Here is a 21,645-nt window from a genome sequence, read left to right as displayed (position 1 = left end):
TTTTTACACTAGAGCTCTGTCCCTTATACGTCCCAATATACTAGATCTCTTATCTAGTTTCTATTCTTGCTATAAGGTAATTCTTACTCTAAATTCCTCTATAGTTTCTTTTATTTACGCCTTATAAGTAGATTCTTAAAGTCTTCTTACTTCCTAATCTTTGTATTAAACTTCCGGTCTTTAGGCTAAACACTACATTTACCTAGTAAGTCTTTTAGGTCTATATATCTGTCTCCTAGTCTAACCGCTGTTTATATTGCAGATTCCCTAATCTATAAAGAAGCCTCTTACCTCTTACTTATAGGTGTCTTAATTTATACTCCAAATTCTTAATCCCTTAGATTCTTTAATCCTAAGCTCGCTTCTAACTTAAGCTTAGCTCCCGCCTTAGTCTAACTAGGCGTTTATAGTATTTTTATCTTATCCTAAGAGTCTTAAATCTTACTTATCTTATCTTAAGAGTCTTATGCTATTAGGAATTCTTATCCCAAGCTTATTTATATGTTTCTAAACTAAGCTGCTACCCTACTCCATTGGTTTTCGTCCGTTATAGGTCCTTAGGTATACCTTATCTCATTTTAAGAATCTTAGTCGTCTCTTATCTTATCTTAAGAATCTTAAGCCTTTAGCCTTTTGCCTTTATTAAGTGCCAAAGTAGTTCATTATCCTACTTCTCTTACGTCTTATAAAGTAATAGATATTATATCTAGCGGGGTTTCGATCCCTACTAATGTTCCCTATTCTATAGTGGAATTATCCTCTGCCTTTAATATAACATCTCCAAGGTCTACGTGCTCTTAGTAAGCCGCTCTTATTGCCTTATTATTATAAAATATTTCGCCTACGTTAAATTTATTATTCTTAATATCCGGTCTATAAACTGGTTTATTAGTTCCCCTATACTCTATAGATTTTAGCTTCTATAGCTAATAACTTACGCCATACTTAGCGTCTTTATAAATTTAGTATGTATTATTATAACAAAATATAAAACTCCTAATTAAATATTCTTTTGTTCCTCGCAGTATACTATCGTCCCTCTATATATATATATCTTCTGCTAATTAGGTTCCCTTTATTACATAGTAACTTTAACTATCTTTATAATCCCTTGCGAAATAACCTTATTTCCCGCAATTTATATAAGCTCTATCTTTAAACTATTAACTTTGCTATAGAGTCCGCCTAAACATCTTCTGCTATTAAGATCCTTGGTTTAGCCTATGCTTCTTAGTCCTATAATTACTAGATCCTTAACCTTTAGGTTTTTATAGTTTCTTACTCTATTTTTTATAGGCTTCTTTAATACCGCTTAGGTCTATTAGCTCTGCGCTATACTATAGTTTCTAACTTAGCTTTGGTTATTACGTATTCTACGCCTTATATAACTATAAAACTCTATCCTGGCCTCTCTTAGCTTATTCCCTTTAGTAGATCCAATTATTAATCTTAATTACTTAATCTATTAATTCCCTTAGGGTATCCGCATCTTCTATTAGGATAATTGCGTCCTAGACTTTAGCTTTAAGTCCTTATTTATACTATGCCATAAGCGCCCTATTATTCCACTTAACTTATATAGCTAATATCTGGAATTATATCGTATATTCTATTGCTAAGGTTTATTACGTAATATCTTAAAGTTTTCTTTCCGCCGTAGTAACTGCCTCTAGGTCTCTAAATATCTGTATAAGTTATTCTATAAATCCTTCCTAGCTTAAAAATATAAACCGTACCTCCTAATTAGTAGTTGTTATTCCGCTTACTTATATTTCTATAAGGTAAGGTTTAAACTATTTAAGTGCCTTTCCTGTTAGGAATAATCCTACATAGGCTATTCAATCCATAGGTATTAGTAGCTTTACTCCTTCCTATATAACTTTAAAGTGCATTTACGTAAGAAATCCTTTAAGTTTCGACCTCTTTCCTAAGAATCTCTTAATTAATAGTAGCTTAATCTTTGCTACTCTAATCCCATTAACCCTTTCCTCTAACGTTATATTATTTATTATTAACTAGTTAACTATCTCTTATAGTTATCCGGCCATTACAGGTTGCTATATATTAGTATCTGCTATACTAGTATCGCCCAACCTTAAAGTAGTTACCTCCGTTAATAGTGTTATAGTAGCTGCTTTTAGTGGTATATTATTTAACTTTCTATATTTAATACCGTAACTAGGTAGTAATTATATAACGGAACCTTATAGTAAGTACTACGATGGGCTCGTTAATGGGCTAAGTATATAGGTGATATAAATTAAAGTTAACAACGTAATAATAATTGGTGGAGTAGTTGCCTAATAGATTAACTCTAATTGTATTCTAAGAATTACTATAAGGAAGGAATTATCTAGGTAGGGACTAAGGGTCCTTAAATACACAACCGTACTCCTATGAAATCCTCCTTATATATAATATATATACACTCTATTTGCTCTATTGTAAATTACGCAGATCCTATAGATTATACAGATCATATTATGTGACCTTAGCTACTATTCCTCATTATATAGTTTTACTAAATCTATCCTAAACCGTACTCTTATTAACCAACTAGCTTCTTCTGACTCTTCTCCAAGTAGTCGTAATATTGTACTTAAAGCGTCCGTAATAAGAAATGTCTTAGTAAAACACTCGATAGATGAATTCCGACGCTTTGACCAAATTCTACTAAATTTTGCTAGCTTAATTAACTTCTGCCAAATTCTGCCAGATTAATTAAATTCTATTAAAGTCCGTTAAAGACCGCGTGTGTATATGCGCACGCATCGACCACCAAGCCCCTAACTATTTAATTATATAATTCTCTTATTATTCCTTTCTCTTCTTTACGTAATGTCTTGTTCTTAGCAAGAGCTATATACCCTTAAATTTAGATAGAATTTATATCATTCCTTTAAATCTTCCCTAAAGTCTCTCCGCGCCCTTATATTATATTACATTAAGAATAACTACTATTAAAATAGCAAACGAACTTAAACCTACTGCGTTAACTACGAGTATTATAGCCCTAGTTAGGAAACAGTTAACTATAATACAACAGCTCTTTATAGATGCTTTGGCCCAATAGCAAGCAATATTAAAAGCTTAGTATTAGTAATTAATGGGAATAATCTATAAAGAACTCTGTAACCTTAAAGCACTTATATTAAAGACCCTAATAATAACACCTATAAATAAAATTAAAATAACTATATACGAACTTAGCCTGTTAAATATAAACCCTAAATTAGTAACGGTAACTTAACCTATACCTATAATAAACCTAATACCTACTATAAAATCTAAAAGGCTTTCTAACCCTCTAATATTTAATGGAAATTAAAATAACCTACGTCCCTTTATAACTAAGCTCTGTCTTAAACTTTTAATAAACTATAACTAATACCCTACTAAAGCTAGCAAGATTAGCTATAGAATATCTTATTTAAGTAAAGACGCTATATAAACTATAGACCTATTCTTCTATAACGGCACCTTTATTATTTTTAAAATCTTTATCTCTCTACTAAAATAAATATATAATAACGCTAGCCGTAAATATACAGCTGTTACTAAACTTAAAAACCTATAATAATAGAACCAAGACTTTACTAGCTTCTTTTTGGAATTTTTAGGCCTTATTAATAAACTAGATTAGAATAAAGCCACTAGAGTTACTACTCTCTATTAAGCTATTTTAGATAAAATTAGAGCATAGTTAGTAGGTAAAGAACTGCTAAAGGACTTACCCGAATTTGCTATAATATATTAACGAATTAATAAGGACCTTTAATATAATAAATAGACTTATTCCTTAAAGCCAACTATACCTTATGTTTAAAACTCTACGAAACCGGTATATACCCTAAAGCGCGACCTATCTCTAAGACCTAGAAGCCCTATATATAACCCTATAGACCTTAATACTAACCGATCCTATATATTCTTAGGAACTAATAAATAAAGAACTTAAGCTATAAATGGAGAATGCTTTAGATGCGGTAAAAAGGGATATATTTAAAGGAATTATTAAACTTACCCTTTTGAAAAGGTCTAATGTAGTTCCTCTTAGTCCTTAAATTATACTTATTCTATAAATTATACTTAATTTCTATAAAGCGTCTTACCTTTAGTTAATTTAGAAAATGAATTATTCTAAGGCTAAGTCGCGCCTTAGGATAAGAAGTGGAAGAGTATAAGTATCTAAGCTCTTCTAGCGCTGATATATAATATAACTCCCTTAATATACTTAGCGAAATTTAAATACTTAAAAAATAGAAGGAAGTATAAATCCTTATAAATAGCGGAGCCACTAATATAGGCTTTATTAATACGAACTACGCGAAAACTTAACGCTTAAATTTAAAGAAACTTAATAAGCCCTAAGGACTATAAGGCTTTAATAGTAAGCCTTTAATATACGGCGAATTAATATACTACGCTTTTATAAAGATGCGGATAGGCAAATACCTTAAATATATTTCCCTATTTATAACACCCTTAAAGCATTATAAGGTAATACTTAGATATAAATAGCTAAAATAATATAACCCTTTAATTAGCTGGGTTAAAGAAATACTAAAATTCCGTATAACCTACTATTAAAGTTATTACTTAAAATACCACTTGCCCTATAAATATACACATAACTATTTAAATTTAATATAATATAAATTACCCTTACTATAAACCTTAAATTAATATAATAAAGTTATAACTACCAATCGCGGTAAAGAATGCGAAGATAATATATTTAAACCCTTTAAAATTTATATAGTATAAGCCGCACCCTTTTATTTATTAGTAAGAAAATGAGACTATAAGATCTTTACTATAACACTAGAAGATATTAAGAAGGTATTAAAACTAAAGCAATATATTAACCCCCAACCTCTTATACCTAAAGAATATTATAATCTAATTAATATGTTTAAGAAACAATTTATAGACCAACTACCCCCGTATTAAGATAAGCATAATTTTAAGATAGAACTTAAACCTAGTATAATGCTAAAGTTTGGCCCGTTATATGGTATATCGCAAGAAGAGCTGCTTATAATGCGATAATACCTTAAAAAACACCTAAAGAAAGGATTTCTTCGCCCTAGTTAATTACTATTTACCTTACTTATACTATTTATTAAGAAACCTAGAGGAGGCTTAAGGTTCTATATTAATTATTAAGCTTTAAATATAATTATAATTTAAAACTAATACACAATTCCTCTGCTTTAAGAAACGCTTAACCGCTTAAAAAAAGCATAATACTTTATAAAGCTTAACGTAGTCACTGCTTTTAATTAAATCTATATTTATAAAGGAGATAAAAAGTATATAGCTTTCTATACACAATAGGGACTTTTTAAATACCTAGTAATGCTATTTAGTGTAAAAAACGGTCCTAGTATATTTTAGTAATATATTAATAATACGCTTCGCGAATTCCTTAATATATTTATTACCGCGTATATTAATAATATCTTAATCTATTTGTCTTTACTTTCTAAACATTAGAAGCACGTCTAAATAGTCCTTAAACGCCTATAAGACGCGGGCTTATAATGCGATATTAAGAAATATAAGTTCTATATATCTAAAGTTACATACTTAGGCCTAATTATATCCCGTAACGGAATTAAAATAGATCCTAAGAAAATTGCTATAATTATAAACTAAGAAAGTCTTAGTAGTATATAAAACATCTAAGGATTTCTAAGATTCGCAAATTTCTACTATTAATTTATTAATTACTGTATAATTACAGCACCTAGTATACAAACGCGTAAATACGCGTTCGTGCACCAACCACCTACGTGCTGACTAATTAGGGGGGAGGCGCATCAGTATATAGACCACGTAGTCTGCTTTATACAATTAACAGTCACTATCTAAACAAGCATACAATACTACATGTATTTCGTGCCCGTGGATACGACTTACTTATGCTATTAAGTTAGTATAAACACTAATTAGTAAGCGCGTATAGATCAGCAATTATTTAATACCTCCCCCCAAGCGATATATACGACAGCGACTACCTATTTAGACTCCTAGTACGACCTACTAAAAGGTTAAAAGTTAGGGATTACGGACTTATCTCTAACTTTATATACTTATTTAAGTCTTAGTATAGTTTATTAGAAGTTATAGACGCGAATATAGACCTATATGGAACCCCTATTCTTAACCCCCTCAAACCTTAAACCTCTTTGGACCTTTTGCGGAAACCTCTTACCCTCCTGCGAACTATTATAGACCCGTTAATTGATTTTACGGACCGTTATAAGACCTCCCCCACCCGTTATAAGCTGCTACTACCCGCTATGCACCACACTATACTATAATATGGTAGATATTAGCAAGCAAGTTAGCGAAGGTTAAAAGAAGTGGAGATAAGGCGTCGACGTTACGTCTATAAATGACGTTAACAACTATATTAGCTTTAAAATCCTTAAATATAGATACTTTGAGCTTATAAATAACGACCTGTGGGAGCAATATAAGGAAGACTTTACAGACTTTACGGAAGCTATTTTTAAGGCTTGTAACCCTACTGCTATCCGTAACCTATAAACCCTTTTACGTTACTAAGGCGTATGGGTTAAAAGGGATAAACGAGTTACTGTTGCACGGTCTCTATATAATATACTACGTAAGGAGGACTAAACGGAATGGACTAAAGAGTAGATCTTAGATTACATTAAAACCAGCAACCTCTTCGCCTCTTTTAAACTTAATAGAATCTCTAGCCTTATAGCTGACCCATTTAACTAAATTCGTTCTATAAACCTAAGTGGTATTAGAATTAATCTTACTGGCTAAAGTATATCTAATACTTAAGTTACGGACCACAATACCCCCGTAACCCAAATTATGGACTATAATACCCCTGTAAACCAAAATACGGACCAAATTACCCCCGTTATTTAAGTTATAGATCCGTAAGCTATATATCCGCAAGCCATAGATCCGTAAGTTATAGATTCGCAACCTACCTAAGTAAAGACCTACGGTAAGGAGCTAGCTAACCTGGCTAAGCTCTATACTGACGAATCTAAGTACAGCGGTAAAAACGATAACTTTAACTTTAAACTTACTATCTTTACGGACCTCTGTTGGAAGGCTGATATTCCTAAATAGGAATTTAGCTAAGCCTACTCCACTATGCTGCGCGGCCTAGCACTTAACTATTACTATACTAACCTTAAGAGCAACCCCCTTAGTGTTCCCTTTAATAAGCTATGCAAAGCTACGCGTAACTACTTTAAAGGACCAGAATATAAGTGTGATATTCTTACCTAATGGAATGCGACTAAGCTACGGACCGTAATTGATAAGAATACTAAAAAATCGACTATAGAGTGCCTACAAATTCTTATTAAAGACCTTCGGCACCTATAGTACGGCCTTAACACCAAGCTTTGAATAGACGACTTCCTATATAATAAACTTATTATAGCCTACTAGGAAGTAGAGCCCTGTAAGTATACCTACTATAAGCCTACAGATACCTTAGCTGGCCTCATTAATAACCTACGCTCCTTTATTGTAACGTATAAAGTCTTAAACCTACTAGGCAGCACTTAAGCCTTTATTGCGGATATTTAATATCCGTAAACAGACTTAGACGTCTACTTTACGGACCGCCGCTACCGCTAGCAGCACCTATACCGACTAAATCCTACCCGTAACCCTTATAGCAACCCCCGTATAAAAATATACCCCCGTAGACAAACCAGCTAGAAGTGCTTTGTGTGCGGTAAGGAAAGATGTTAGTCTATAAGGCATACCTAGGAAGAACGTAATAAATCTAGGAAGAGACTTAATAGCCATATTAACTAGTTTATTTTGGAATATAAAGGAAAGGAAGTAGAAGAGCCCCCTAATAAGTTAATAGAAGCCCTTATAATTAACTTTAACTTAGACGCTTAGGAATAAGAGACCTTAGAGATATTCCTAACTACTTTTAGACCTTTTACGGATAGCTAAGCCTTTAATATTACGACCGTATTAGCTAACCGTTTCTTTATACACTTAGTTACGCCCAAAAACTATTCCGTAAGTACCCCTATTATAGATATTATAGATTATAAACAGGACCTATTTGCATATATTACTACAAAACGCTATACCCCTAAAGAATTCTATGGTGTTATAATCGACACAGGTGCCTCTAAGAAGTCTACCGTAGGCTATGGATAATACCTCATATATAGGACTACTATAAATAACAATACGGACATTGATATTACGTAAACTGGGGCCGTAAACGTCTAATTCGGCATCGGCTTAACCGCATTAATTGGATTAGTTAAAGTTAAGACTCTAATTGGCCTAGTTAACTTCTATATAGTAAAAGCGGATACCCCCTTTCTACTCTGTCTTGTAGACATGGATAGGTTATAGGTGTACTATAATAATATTACGGACACCCTAATTAGCCCCGTAACTGCCCTAGGAAGCAAGTATATTACCCTACCAATTATATAACGATTTAGACACCCGTTCCTTATATAGGGAGAGACTTTACGGACCTACATTTAGGAATCTTTCGACTATAACCCGTGCTACCTTACCAGTACGGAGATCTACTACCTATACTGCTGTTTCGGCCACCTGTTAGCCGAAAAGCTGTATAGAGTCCTTAAACGCTCTGGATATAACAACATTAATAGAAAGGCAATTAACTACCTAACTAAATACTGCTCCTTCTGCTAGAAATACGGACGTTCCCTAGGCCGATTTAAGTTCACCCTTTATAAGGACCTTAACTTTAACTACTTAGTGTACGTAGATATTATATATATTAACGGCAGTCTAGTATTATATATAATTGATAAGGTAACCCGCTATTAAGCCGCCCGTTAGTTGTAAAATATATCCATAAAATATACTTGGGATATTTTACGGACCTGCTAGATCGATATATACGTTAGACCTCCGCAGTATATCACCTATAACGCCGGTAGGAACTTTATTAGCAAGGAATTCTAGCAGTATACTACGGCCATGGCTATATTAACAAAAGCTGTTCCAGTTAAGGCGCATTGGTCCGTTAGGCTTATTAAGTAAGCTTACCTAGCCTTATAGAGAGCTTACTAGATTATTACAGACGAATGCAAGGACATCTAAAAGGAACTGGCTCTATAGATGGCCGTAAAAGCCGTTAACGACACTGCTGGCCCGGACGGACTAGTACCTACCCTCTTGGTTTACGGAGCCTACCTAAGGATAAGCAACCTAGGCCCTCCTACCCCGTCTATTACGGAACGAGCAGCTACAATATAGAAGGCAATAACTAAAATAGTCAAGCTACGGGCCAAGTAAGCTATTAATAACGCCTTGTACTACCGCAACGGACCTAACACGACCCTAGTACACGACCTCCCACTTAACTCTGAAGTCCTTGTATGGCGTAAAAGCGGCAGTTAAAATGGACCTTATTATCTACTGGCCGTAGAAAACGAGACGTGCTGCGTATAGCTTCCTAGTGGGCCAACCAGCTTTAGAAGCACGTCCGTAAAACCCTACTTTTGGCCCAAAAATACCTATAACGTCAAACTAGACAAACTGGAAGCACCCGTTAAACTAGACGAACCGAAAGCACCCGCCAAATTAGACAAACTAGAAGCACCCTTACCTACCCCAGAAGTCCCCTAGAAACCCACTAAACCTACTAAACCTACCGTAAAGTATAGTTGAGGACGCCCCTAAAAGCACCCCATAACTAAGAATACTATAATAGAAAATTACCTAACCTCCGCAGGAATATCCGTAAGGTAATCTCCGCCTATAGATATATTAGTTCTAGTATAGGAAACCCTGTTTACGGACTTATAACATAAAGAGATTAATAGACTACTTAAAAAGGGTATCTTTGCGGTTATAATAGAGAAAGACGTCCCGTAAGGCGTCCGTATATTTAACTTACGCTTTATTAATAAGATTAAGCACCCTAGTACTAATAAAGCCTTTAAGAAATTAAGGCTTATTGTATAAGCTTATAACGACAAGGGAAAGAACTTAGTCCTTACGCAATTGCCTATAATTTAACGAGTTAGCTAACGAATTATACTTATACTTACGCTGGGACTACAGTAAACTAAACCCGTAGCCCTATACTTACAGGATATCTCGCAAGCCTATATACAGTCCAACACCTACCTAAGTAGGGACATCTTTATACGACCACCCCGTGAGCTTAACCTATAACTAGGAATAATTTTATAGGTTATAAAACCTCTTTACAGAGTACTAAAAGCTAGGAACCACTAGTTTAAGATATACCACCAGCATCACGTTAGTAAGCTTAAAATGGAATAGTTAACCTATAACCCCTGCCTCCTATACAGCCTATTAAACGGCCTTAGTATTATTAGACTTTAAATAAACAATACCCTATTCCTAGCAGACTAGACCTTTGCGGATGCTAAAGAAACTAAACTATAAAAGGCTAAGTTCTTAGTAAAGCCGTAAGAGTAGTTAACTAAGTAAAATCTAATTAAGTTTAATAGAGGCCTAATTATATAAAAGGGTAACCTAATTAAGCTAACTTAGGAACGCTAAGCTTAAAACCTAAAGCTTATTATAGTAAAGCCTACGGACCTTACTAGTTCCCGCGGAGAGACCTATAAGACCGTAAATATAAAGGACTAATACGCTATATAGCGTATAAGAGGCGCCTATATTACCATAGTCTGCTAACCCAAATCTACCTACGACTTATCCTTTACGGCCTAGGTAGTAGATCCATAAGAAGAAAATATTAAGCAGCTTAATAAGCGCATTTAGTAGCAAATTAATAATGCAGTAAGGGGACTTACTTTTATACTACTAGACCTAAATTCCCTTAGCCTACTGGTATTTATAAACGCCTCCTTTGCTAATAATAAAGACCTATTATTACAAATTGGCTTTATAATTGTACTTATAGACCGCAATTAGGACGTAAATATACTGTACTAGTCTTCAATTAAGTATAAATAAGTAACCCGTAGTGTACTAGCTTCTAAACTATATATACTAGCTTATGGATTTAATATAGCAGCTGCAATTAAATTAACGGTCTAGAAGATTCTATAACTGGAGCAGTTACCTCTGGTTTTATACACCAATTTAAAGTCCCTTTACGACTGCCTAGTTAAACTAGGTACGACATAAGAGAAGAGGCTTATAGTTGACCTAATGTGCTTACGTTAGGCCTACGAACGACGTAAGATTATGAAGGTTAAATAGATTAGCAGCGGAGATAACCTAGTAGACGCCATAACTAAGGCAAAGCCGTGTTAAGCCCTTAAAACCCTAATTAATACAAATAAGCTTAACCTAAAAGTTATAGAATGGGTAGAACGGGACTAATGGAGCACCTATGGTATATCTACGGCCCGTTAGAAGGCCGTATAACTCGTTATATGGTATAGGTAGAAAACGGTAGAAAGCTACGGTGGAACTTGGTAGACTCACGTAACCTACTAAATTTTACAGGGTGGTTAAATTAACCAATTACAATTTTCTATCCCCGGGATGGAAAATCGCCATTGGTTCGCTTAGCACTAGCGCCTTAGCGGCCCTTAAAATCTAACTTATAGCTCGTTTACTGCCCGTTAAAAGGCCGTATAGTTTATTTTACGGACCGTAAGTAGAACTTACGGCTAGCTTGGGGCACCGTTTGGAAGGCAGCCTAGACGGCACCTTAGGGAGATTTCCTATATATTTTCTTATGTGTTTTATGGTTCTATTAAGGCAATTACGGAGGCTGTATATAAGTGGTTTTATTTTCCAAGTACCGCTAGTGTATAATTATAGCACCTGGTGTATAAACGCGTAAATACGCGTTTGTGCACTAACTACCTACGTGCTAACTAATTAGGGGGGAGGCGCATCAGTATATAGACCACGTAGTCTGCTTTATATAATCGACAGTCACCATCCAAACAAGCATACAATACTACATGTATTTCGTGCCCGTGGATACGACTCACTTATGCTATTAAGTTAGTACGAACAATTACTTTTTAAAAATTATTTAGCTATTAGTAAACTTAATAAGGAAAAACGTAAGACTTAAATAGATTACTAAATATAAATAAACTTTTAACGACCTAAAATATTATTTTATAACTACTTTAATTCTCGCCTACTTTAATCTGGACCTTAAATATATTGTTAAAATAAACTTATTTAATTATATACTAGGAGGAGTATTATTACAATATAATAAGAACGGCGAGCTACGCCTAGTAGCCTTTCTCTTCCGGAAACTTACCCCTACTAAATTAAACTATAAGATATATAATAAGGAACTACTTATAATTATTAAATGCTTTAAATAATAGCGTCTAAAACTTAAAGGATTGTTATTCCTAATACGCGTATTAACAGACTATAAAAACCTATAGTACTTTATAACTATAAAGTAATTAATATAGCGCCAAATTCGTTAGGCCGAATACCTCTTATAATTTAACTTTAAGATTACGTACCGACCTAGTAAACTTAATTAAAAGCCTAACTTATTAGTATAATAATTATAAAACTTACCTATAAACGCCTCTAATAAACGGATTATAAATTAATTATAAATTCTACTGCCCCCTAAACGCTTTAAGAAACTACGCCCTATATTTTTAAATATAAAGCTTAATAAAAATAAATTAAAAATTAATAAGTAGGATATAGAAATTAATAAATTAATAGAGCACAAATATAAGAATAATCCTTAGATAGTAGATATAATAAAAGCAATTTAAATAGGGAAATGGCAATATAAGGATATTACACTCGCTAAATATAAAATCTATAATAATCGGTTATACTATTAATAGAAGATAGTAGTCCCAAATTCCAAACCCTTACGATTTAAAATACTTAAATTTATACATAATTCCCCTATAGTAGGGCATCCTGGCCGTATAAAGACCTATAATATTATCTAACGAGTATATTACTGGCCTATAATATATAACTATATATAAAAATACGTTTAAGTATACAGAATATACATACGTGGGAAGACCTCTTATGTAAAGAAGTAAGGAGTACTTTAACTATTACTAATTCTAATATAAAGATAGCGAGATATCTTAATTAACTTTATAGTTAACCTACCTAATAGTAATGGGTTTATAAATATTATGGTAGTTATTAACTATCTTATAAAAATACGATATATAATTCCTATAGACTTAATTAATGCAATATTAGTAGCCAAATGTTTTATTAAGTACGTCTTTAAGCTATATAGACTTTCTAATTTAATAATATCCTACCGCGGAAGCCAGTTTATTTTAGACTTTTAGTAAGCCCTATATAAACGATTAAGCATATAAATATAACTCTTAACTATATTTTATCTAAAGACAGATAGTTAAACTAAAACTATAAACGCGATTATAGAACAATACCTATAAATATACTGCTCCTACCTATAAGATAACTGGGAAAAGTAGCTACCTTTAACTAAGTTTACTTTAAATAATATAAGAAACAAATTAATAGGCGTAACGCTATTTTACGTAACCTACAAATAAGACCCTTAACTTAGATTTAAACCACAACCCAAAATCAATACAACAGGACCTATAATTAAGAGGATTTAATTAATTAACGTGTATAACTTTACTAATTAAATAAAGCAGTTAACGAAACTATTATAAAGTAAATTAGCATACGCTTAAATAGTATAGAAATAGCATATAAATAAAGAATAAGCTCCCGCGTAGGACTTTAAAAAAGGTAATATAATTTACCTAAATATAAAAAACCTAAAGACTTAATAACCCTTAAAGAAACTAGACTAGAAGTTTACGGGCCTATACTAAATTAAGAAAAAACTAAGCCTATACGCTTATAAGCTTAAACTGCTAATTAAGATAAAATATTATAGTGCTATAATAAAGTAGACTAAATAACTACGTTATAGCATAAAGAGGGGAAGAAGGTAGAAAGGGGGTATTGTATATAAATAGTAGGGCTAGCCGCTAAGTCATTAGTAGTGGGCTAGCTAATATTAGGAAATAGTACAAGACAGTATAAAACAGTATACGTTAGGTTAGTGCCGTAACAGTACTCTTCTCCCCTAAATAGTTTAGTCCCTAAACTAAATAAATAACTTAAAAATAGGCAGTATACAGGATTGCCTATTTTTTACTATAAAGATATTAGTTCCGCTTACCGCCCTTAACTAAGCTAATAGCGATTTTCTATACCGGGCATAGAAAATCCTAATTAGTTAGTTTAGTAAGTAAGGTTAGCAGAACTTTATACCGCCACCTAAATTAATCCGCATGGCGTTTTTTAGTAAGAGTTTAGCTAATTAGATAACTTTAACCGCTAGTTAAAGTTTTATAACATCTTAACTACTACAAATTTTAATACGGTGGTTAGCCGCAACTTTAGTATGACTTTTTCTTATCTTGTGCCCAGTCTGGGGGTCCTAGCTTCTTAGGGTATTACTTATAAAAGCGCTATATAGCTTATTTATAACCCTTTAGGTCTTTTTTTTAGCTGCTAAGTTATATCCTTATAATATTTCCATTTAATCTTATAAGTTAGGCCCTGGGGGTCTTTATTATATATATTAAGGATTTTCTTAAACTCCTATTTATCTTCTATATTGCCGTTATTATCTCTCTCTCTACCACTTATCCTTATATATTACGGCGCTCTATAGTATTAATATTTACTTAGCTAGGGATCTCTTTAGCAGCCTAGAGGCGGACCTTAGATATATAAAAGAATTTATTTACTTAAATATGGTTTAGGAGGTCTACTATAACTACCCCTTAGTATACTGCAAGTATGGGGTATAGGCCGTCCCATTTATCGTCCTATTTCTTCTTAAGTTTTTTTATCTTTATATTTTCTAAGCTAACTATAACTATATCGCCTTCATAGAATAACGCGCTCTTATCCCTATAGGTATTAGTATTATCTTTATAGCGTTACTGTAAAATCCGGGCTAGGGCCTTAAGCTATATTAATATCCGCTTAAAGCGGTTGGCTATAGAGTTTACGCAAAAAAACTCCTTCTTTACTTATACTAATAGTGTTAATAGGTAGGGGCTAGTAGGCTTAATTCCGAGGCGAGGGTTAAAGCTATAGTTTATAAAAAAATGGGGAGATACCTGTGCTCTTATTAACTTGGTTATTTATAGTAAACTTAGTAAGCGGTAGGTAGTTAACCTAGTTATTTTATATAAAGCTAATAAAGGTATAGAGGTATTTATTTACGGCAGCGTTAATAATTATAGTTTAGCTGTCCGTTTCTAAGTATTAGGCTAAGCTTAGTTATAAGGTTGTCTTAAGGCGTTTACTTAGTTATTGCTAGAAGTCGCTAATAAATTATATACCGTAATTAGAGATAATTGTACTTAGTACATTATAGAGCTTATATACGTTATTAATAAAGCTATTAACTAGCTCCTTTATTAAGAGTCCTATTACTAAAATAAGGTGTTATATTTTAGTTAAGCGGTTTATAATAATAAGGATATATTTATATATTTTACTATAGTATTAATATACCGGTAGCGTTATAATATAGTTAATTAAGATATTAGTTTATAGGCAGGTAGGTAATTTTAATAGCTTTAAAAAACCGGGTAAGGTAGAATAGGGGGTCTTAGTATAAAAATATAGGGTATAGTCTTTAATAAAGGTAGCTATAAACTAGGAGATTCCTAGCTACTAGTATATTTGGTTTAAAAGGTTAAGAGTTTTAACCCAGCTAGGGTAACTAGTAGGGCCGCTACTATAAGAGCGATAGGTAACTTTTAGGTAAAGGTTTAGGGCGTTAGGGACAAAGAGATATTAGCGGAAGTAGATTTATCTATTAATAATATTATATTCTAACTTATTACAACAAAGTAATTTCCTAATTTTTTTTAGCTAATAGTAAGCTTTCTAATTATATAGGGCCGCTATTATATCTCTTACGAGTTTATTCTCCTAGTATTCTAACTAGATTAACTTATCTAGTAACTTTTCGGCTATTTTAGGGTCTAGAGTGGCTATAAACTCCGTATTATTAGAATTATAGGACTTATATAGTAATTCTTCTAAGATTATAGGGTTAACTTTTTAGGGCGGTATAATAACTTAGGCTTAGTAGTGGAGGTATTTATTATTAGTGTCCTTAGGCCTTATTTCTAGTAGCTAGCTTAGGGTATTAGGGAGCGTAGCTTTGCTATTAGGTCTATATATAACTATAAAGTTAAACTATAAAAGGGACTCTGCCTACTAGACTTAGCACTAATTTAGCTGCTTAGTAATTATAAACGTCTATAGATTTTTATAGTTAGTAATAATTTTAAACGGCTCCTTAGTCCCTTATAGCTTAGGACGCTATTTCTTTAAAGCTTTAATAATAGCTAAGAGTTCTTTATTATAGATCTTATAGTTATACTCTAGCGTAAAGTGCTTTATAGAGAAGAATACGACCAGTTTTAATTTTCCATCGTTATTATACTAGGAAAGGACTCCGCTAAAAGCCTAATTTAATACATCTGTCTCTACTACTATTTTCTTTATATAGTTATAGTATGCTAATACTGGTGCTAAAGTAAAGGCTCCCTTAAGGGCCTTAAACAATTTAGCTTGTTTTAGTCCCTATAGCCATCTAATATCCTTCTTTAGGAGTTTTATTATAGGTATAGCGATATTAGAGTAGCCTTAGATAAATCGTTAGTAGAAGTTCGCAAAGCTAAGAAATTATTATAGTTCTTTAGTTAATATCGGGTCCTTTTATTCCTATAAGGCCTGTACCTTTTCAGGGTCTATAGTTATGCTATTAATTAAGATAATTAAGCTAAGGTATTTTATTTTAGTAGAGTAGAACTTAGACTTATTAATATTAATCTAAAGTCTAGCATTACTAAGTCTTTAGATAACTTTATTTATATACTTAGTATACTTAGCATATATTTTAGAAAAGATAAGGACGTTATTAAGGTAGGTAGTATAGTAGCTATTAAGGGCGTTATATAGAATATAGTTAATATAGTTTTAAAATATAGTAGGTGCGTTATAGAGGCCAAATAGTATAATTAGTATCTTATAGAGTCTAAACCGGGTAATAAATACTATAAGCTACTTATGGCTCTTTATAATCCGGATCTGGTTAAACGCAGTAATTATATTAAGTTTAGTAAAGTACTTAGCACTATAAAGTACGTTAAGTGTCTCGCGGATTAGCGGTAATAGGTACCGATTTTTAATAGTAACTATATTTAGGCCTTAGTAGTTATAGTAAATTCGTATACCGCTGCCAGGCTTAGCAGTAAGGAGGAGTGGTATAGTAGCTAGTAAGGTTAATTTGCGGATAAAACCCTTATCTAGTATCTTATTAATCCACTTCTTTATATACCTAAGTTTAGTAGGTAAGAGTAATCTATTTTTATAGTACGGGGCCTAGTTTCTAGAGATAATCTTAATTTTATGGTCCTATAGTTGGTAAGGGGGCAGCTTATCTATATTCTTAGGGAGGAAGTGCTTAATATATTTACGAAACTCCTCTAGTAGGCGTTATAGAATATCTTTACGGGTTAATTCTAGTTTGCTTTTTAGGAATTTTTAATATTAGTATTAACTATCTTCCAACGTAAAAGCTTGGGTTTAGTTTTTAGATTTATTTTAAGGAAGTTATAAAAATAGGGGGGGAGCACTTTATAGGCTTCCTTTATTATATAGTCGCCTTCTACTAGCTAGCGAAAAAACCTTTCTAATAGGTTTAGTACTTCTATTAGGCCTATAGGCAGCTCTTCCAGCAGCTATTAGTGCTTATCTTATTTAACTAGTTCTACTAGCTTCGCTATATAGATCCTTATTACCTTTACGTCTTTTTATTTATAGAACTAGGTGAAATTAATAGTATAAGTGTATTTAATATTGTCTAGGTTAGGGCGTATTTAGTTCTTCGGTGCTATAGCTAAGCTAGTATAGCTTAGTTAACCTAGGGGGGCGGAAATAAGGCAGTAGCCTTATATAGTACGCGCGGGAGATAGGTATAAGGTTAGGCGTTACAGTAGCGCGGTTTCTATTATCTAGGTTTTAGTAGTTCTATAGCTAATCCTTACTATAACGCGAGCTATAATATGCGTATATAGTATATAGCTTAGTTCTAAGTATTAGACTAGGTAGCTAGGGTTTAAATAGTACCTAGGTTAGGGTTAGATTCTTAGTAGTAGCGGTATAAAGCGGACCTTATTTCTAGGTCTTAGCAAGGCTAGCTAGCCCGTTATTTTAGTCTTAAGTACTAAAATAGTCCAGTTTTCCACTGTCTTATTTCTTTGCAGCTATATAAGCTCCCCTTTATTAAGAACGTCTTTTACTATTAGGGCTTTATATATAGTCCTAGGTACTAGGCTTAGTAGTGCTAAGTATCTATATAAGGCGTCCCTACTACCGTTAGTTATCCCCTATAGGAGGTAGTGCCTAGAGTAGTAGTCTAAGTTAAAGTAGATCTTAAGTTTCCTAAAGCTAGGACGGGGCTTATACTTTTAAAGCTAAGGCATACCTAGGATAATTAGGGTAGTAGGTAAGAGTTTAATAATAAAAAAGAGCATAGCTTTAGTATAGAGGCCGATTAACATTTAGGTGGTAAAGTAGTCCGTAATAAGCAAAGTTAGGATACTATTTATAAGGCGCAGTGGCCTAGGTACTAGTAGCTTCTTAGTTATAATATTATACTTTCTTATAATAGACTTTGCGTCGGCAAATGCTATTATAGTACTACTTAAGTCGACTAGGCTTACTATATTAATATAAACTTAGGGGTATAGGTTATGTAATAAGAAGAGTTAGGTTTAAATAAGGATTAATTTCTTATTACTATTTACTAATCTAAGATTAAGTAGTAGCTTACTAATAGAAAGGACTAATTAATTTAGTAATAGGGACCTAATCTTCTTATCTTCCTCCTTATATAGTTTAGACCCTTAAATACGACTTAGTCTAAAGGTTTACCTTTTAATAACTAGGGTACGGGGCTGTCTTAGCAGGGCGGTCTAGTGTCCGTCTAGCTAGCGGTATTAGTTTTAGTCTTAGTTAGGGTATAGGAAGATAATACCTCGCTAATAACATAGCTATATTTGTATTCGCTAGTACGGAGTCGCCAATACTAGGCATTATTAACGGGTTAGGCTCCTATATAGGGTATGGTTTAGAGTAACTAAGCTATAGGGTTAAAGGGGGGGAGTCGTCCGCCGCGGCTATAATAGGCTCTATAGTTGCCGCGTTTATAATAAACTCTATAGTCGCCGCGTCCGCGGTTATTAGTTCGCGTTATTTAATAGGGTGGTATTAGGACTAGGTTTACTATCTTAGTGGGGTTATAGGCGTCCTTTTAGTGGCTAGGTAGGCCATAGGCAAGGTATAGTCTATTATTAACGCGGCGCTTACGCTTTATATCTAAGATTCTATTAAGGTCTATAGGTTCTCCAGTTACTGCTAGGGTTAGGGTTAATATAGGGGCAGAGGCTTAGGTAGGTAGGCGGTAGTTAGCGTTCTTCTTAAGGTTAGCTTAGTGTGTATAGTTTATAAGGTTCTTAGCAAATATATCTATCTACTTACTTTAACCTATATAGTCGCTATTATTAATTTTATAGGTAAGTTTAAGTACCAGCTCTTCTATCTTTAGAGAGATAAACTTTTAGAGTAGGTCCACCTTCTATTTATCTATTTTCTTAGCGCGGACTATTAGCTTATTAAGCTCACCCTTCTAGGACTAGTAATTACGCTCGCCCTAGGAAAAATAGTTAAGCTTATTCTTTGTAACCTAGGTTATATTAAGGACCTTATAGTAGGCAGTAAGGTCTTTAAGTATATCTTTTTTAGTGGGCCATTTCTACGCAGATATATTGTTTAGGTTCTTATATATAAGCTTTAGGCCCTACTTAATAAACTTATAGGCCTTATCCTCTAGTATATCTAAGATATAAAGGATCTGGGACTAAACTATATTAAAGTAGTCCTAGTCCCGGTTAAAGACTCCCTTAATCTTAATATGCTAGGTCTTAAAATTAGCTTATTATTCTAGCGGGGTACCTTTTCCGCTAAATATTAGTGGGTCTTTAGATCTCCGTTTTTTCTACTAGGTTATTACCATTATTATAGGGGTCAATTATTTTAGAACGGCGATAGTCTCTATTTAAGAGTTAATAGTTCCTATTTAGAAAGCAATAAGGGCACTAAGGTTTTCGTTAGCTTTCTTATTGGCGGTATTTATATTATATATATACTATAGTCCTACTTTAATATTATTAAGGAACTCATTAGTATAGTTAATAAGGGTAAGGTAAACTTTACTAGGCTTAAAGGTCTTAGGGTACGGTAGGGAGCAGCGGATTGTTTACGCGATATTAGGGTATATTTCTATAAAGAGGTTTACAAAAACGTTGCGGGGGTTCTAGGTTTTAGCAATTTTGGCATTATTAGTGTCGCCTATTTAGGCGCTAGGTAAAAACTAAGGATTATTCTAGGACTATACTAGGGATATATTAGTTTTAGCAGAGGCGCGTATAGGTTGCAATTGCTTTAGGGCGGAGGTTAATTAGCTAGGGTATAAGGAATTAGTAATCACAATAGGGCGTAAATTAAATATACTATAAACTATTATAGTGCTGCAATAAAGTAGACTAAATAACTACGTTATGGTATAAAGAGGGGAAGAAGGTGGAAAGGGGGTATTATATATAAATAGTAGGGCTAGCCGCTAAGTCACTAGTGGTGGGCTAGCCAATAGTAGGAAACAGTACGAGACAGTATAAAACAGTATGCGTTAGGTTAGTGCCGTGACATAAAAATATATCCGACGTTTTATATAAACTTACTGTAACCTTTAAAAGGTAAACCTTTAACTCGCGAAGTGCCGCCGCTATCTTCTATAATTATTAATAAGGGCAATAGTTTTTACTTTATTAACTTAATTAATAATATACGATAGAAAATATAATCTAAATAATTTAAACTTCTTATTAAATAGGAAGGATATAAAATATAAACCTAGAAAACCTATAACTAGATTAAGGCTAACGCGCCTTCCTTAGTAAAAGAATTTTATAAGGACTATTCTTTGCGGCCTACTTTAGCTAAATAGACATAATATAAAGGCAAATAACTGCTACCTAATATAAATATATAAAACATAGTAGCAGAAAGCTCGAAATTAAAAAAAAACTTAAAATATATTATAATGTTTATAATATAATTATATAATACATAAAATATTAAGGAACTTTAACCGCCAGTTAAAGTTATCTAATTAGTTAAATCCGCCTTACTAAGACCTACTATAAAGATATTAGTTCTGCTTACCGCCTTAACTAAGCTAATAGCGATTTTTTATCTTAGGGATGGAAAATCTTAATTGGCCTATCTAACGATAGAATTAGTAAAACTCTATACTGCTACCTAACGCGATAAGTTATAAGTCTTAACTAAAATTAAATTATTTGGACCTTTGGCTAAAAGGGGGGGTACTATAACGGGACTAGCCTAGTTATAGTAGGAATATTTTAATAAAACACTTAACAGATAAATTCTAACGCTTTAACTAAATTCTGCCAAATTCTACTAGCTTAATCGACTTCTGCTAAATTCTGCTAAATTAATTAAATTTTACCGAAGTCTATTAAAGACCGCGTGCGTATATACGCACGGATT

Source organism: Cenococcum geophilum, assembly GCF_001692895.1.
Source record: "Cenococcum geophilum 1.58 unplaced genomic scaffold K441scaffold_48, whole genome shotgun sequence".
Lineage (NCBI taxonomy): Eukaryota > Fungi > Ascomycota > Dothideomycetes > Gloniales > Gloniaceae > Cenococcum > Cenococcum geophilum.
The sequence above is the reverse complement of the archived record's forward strand: the minus strand, read 5'-3'. Positions refer to the sequence as shown.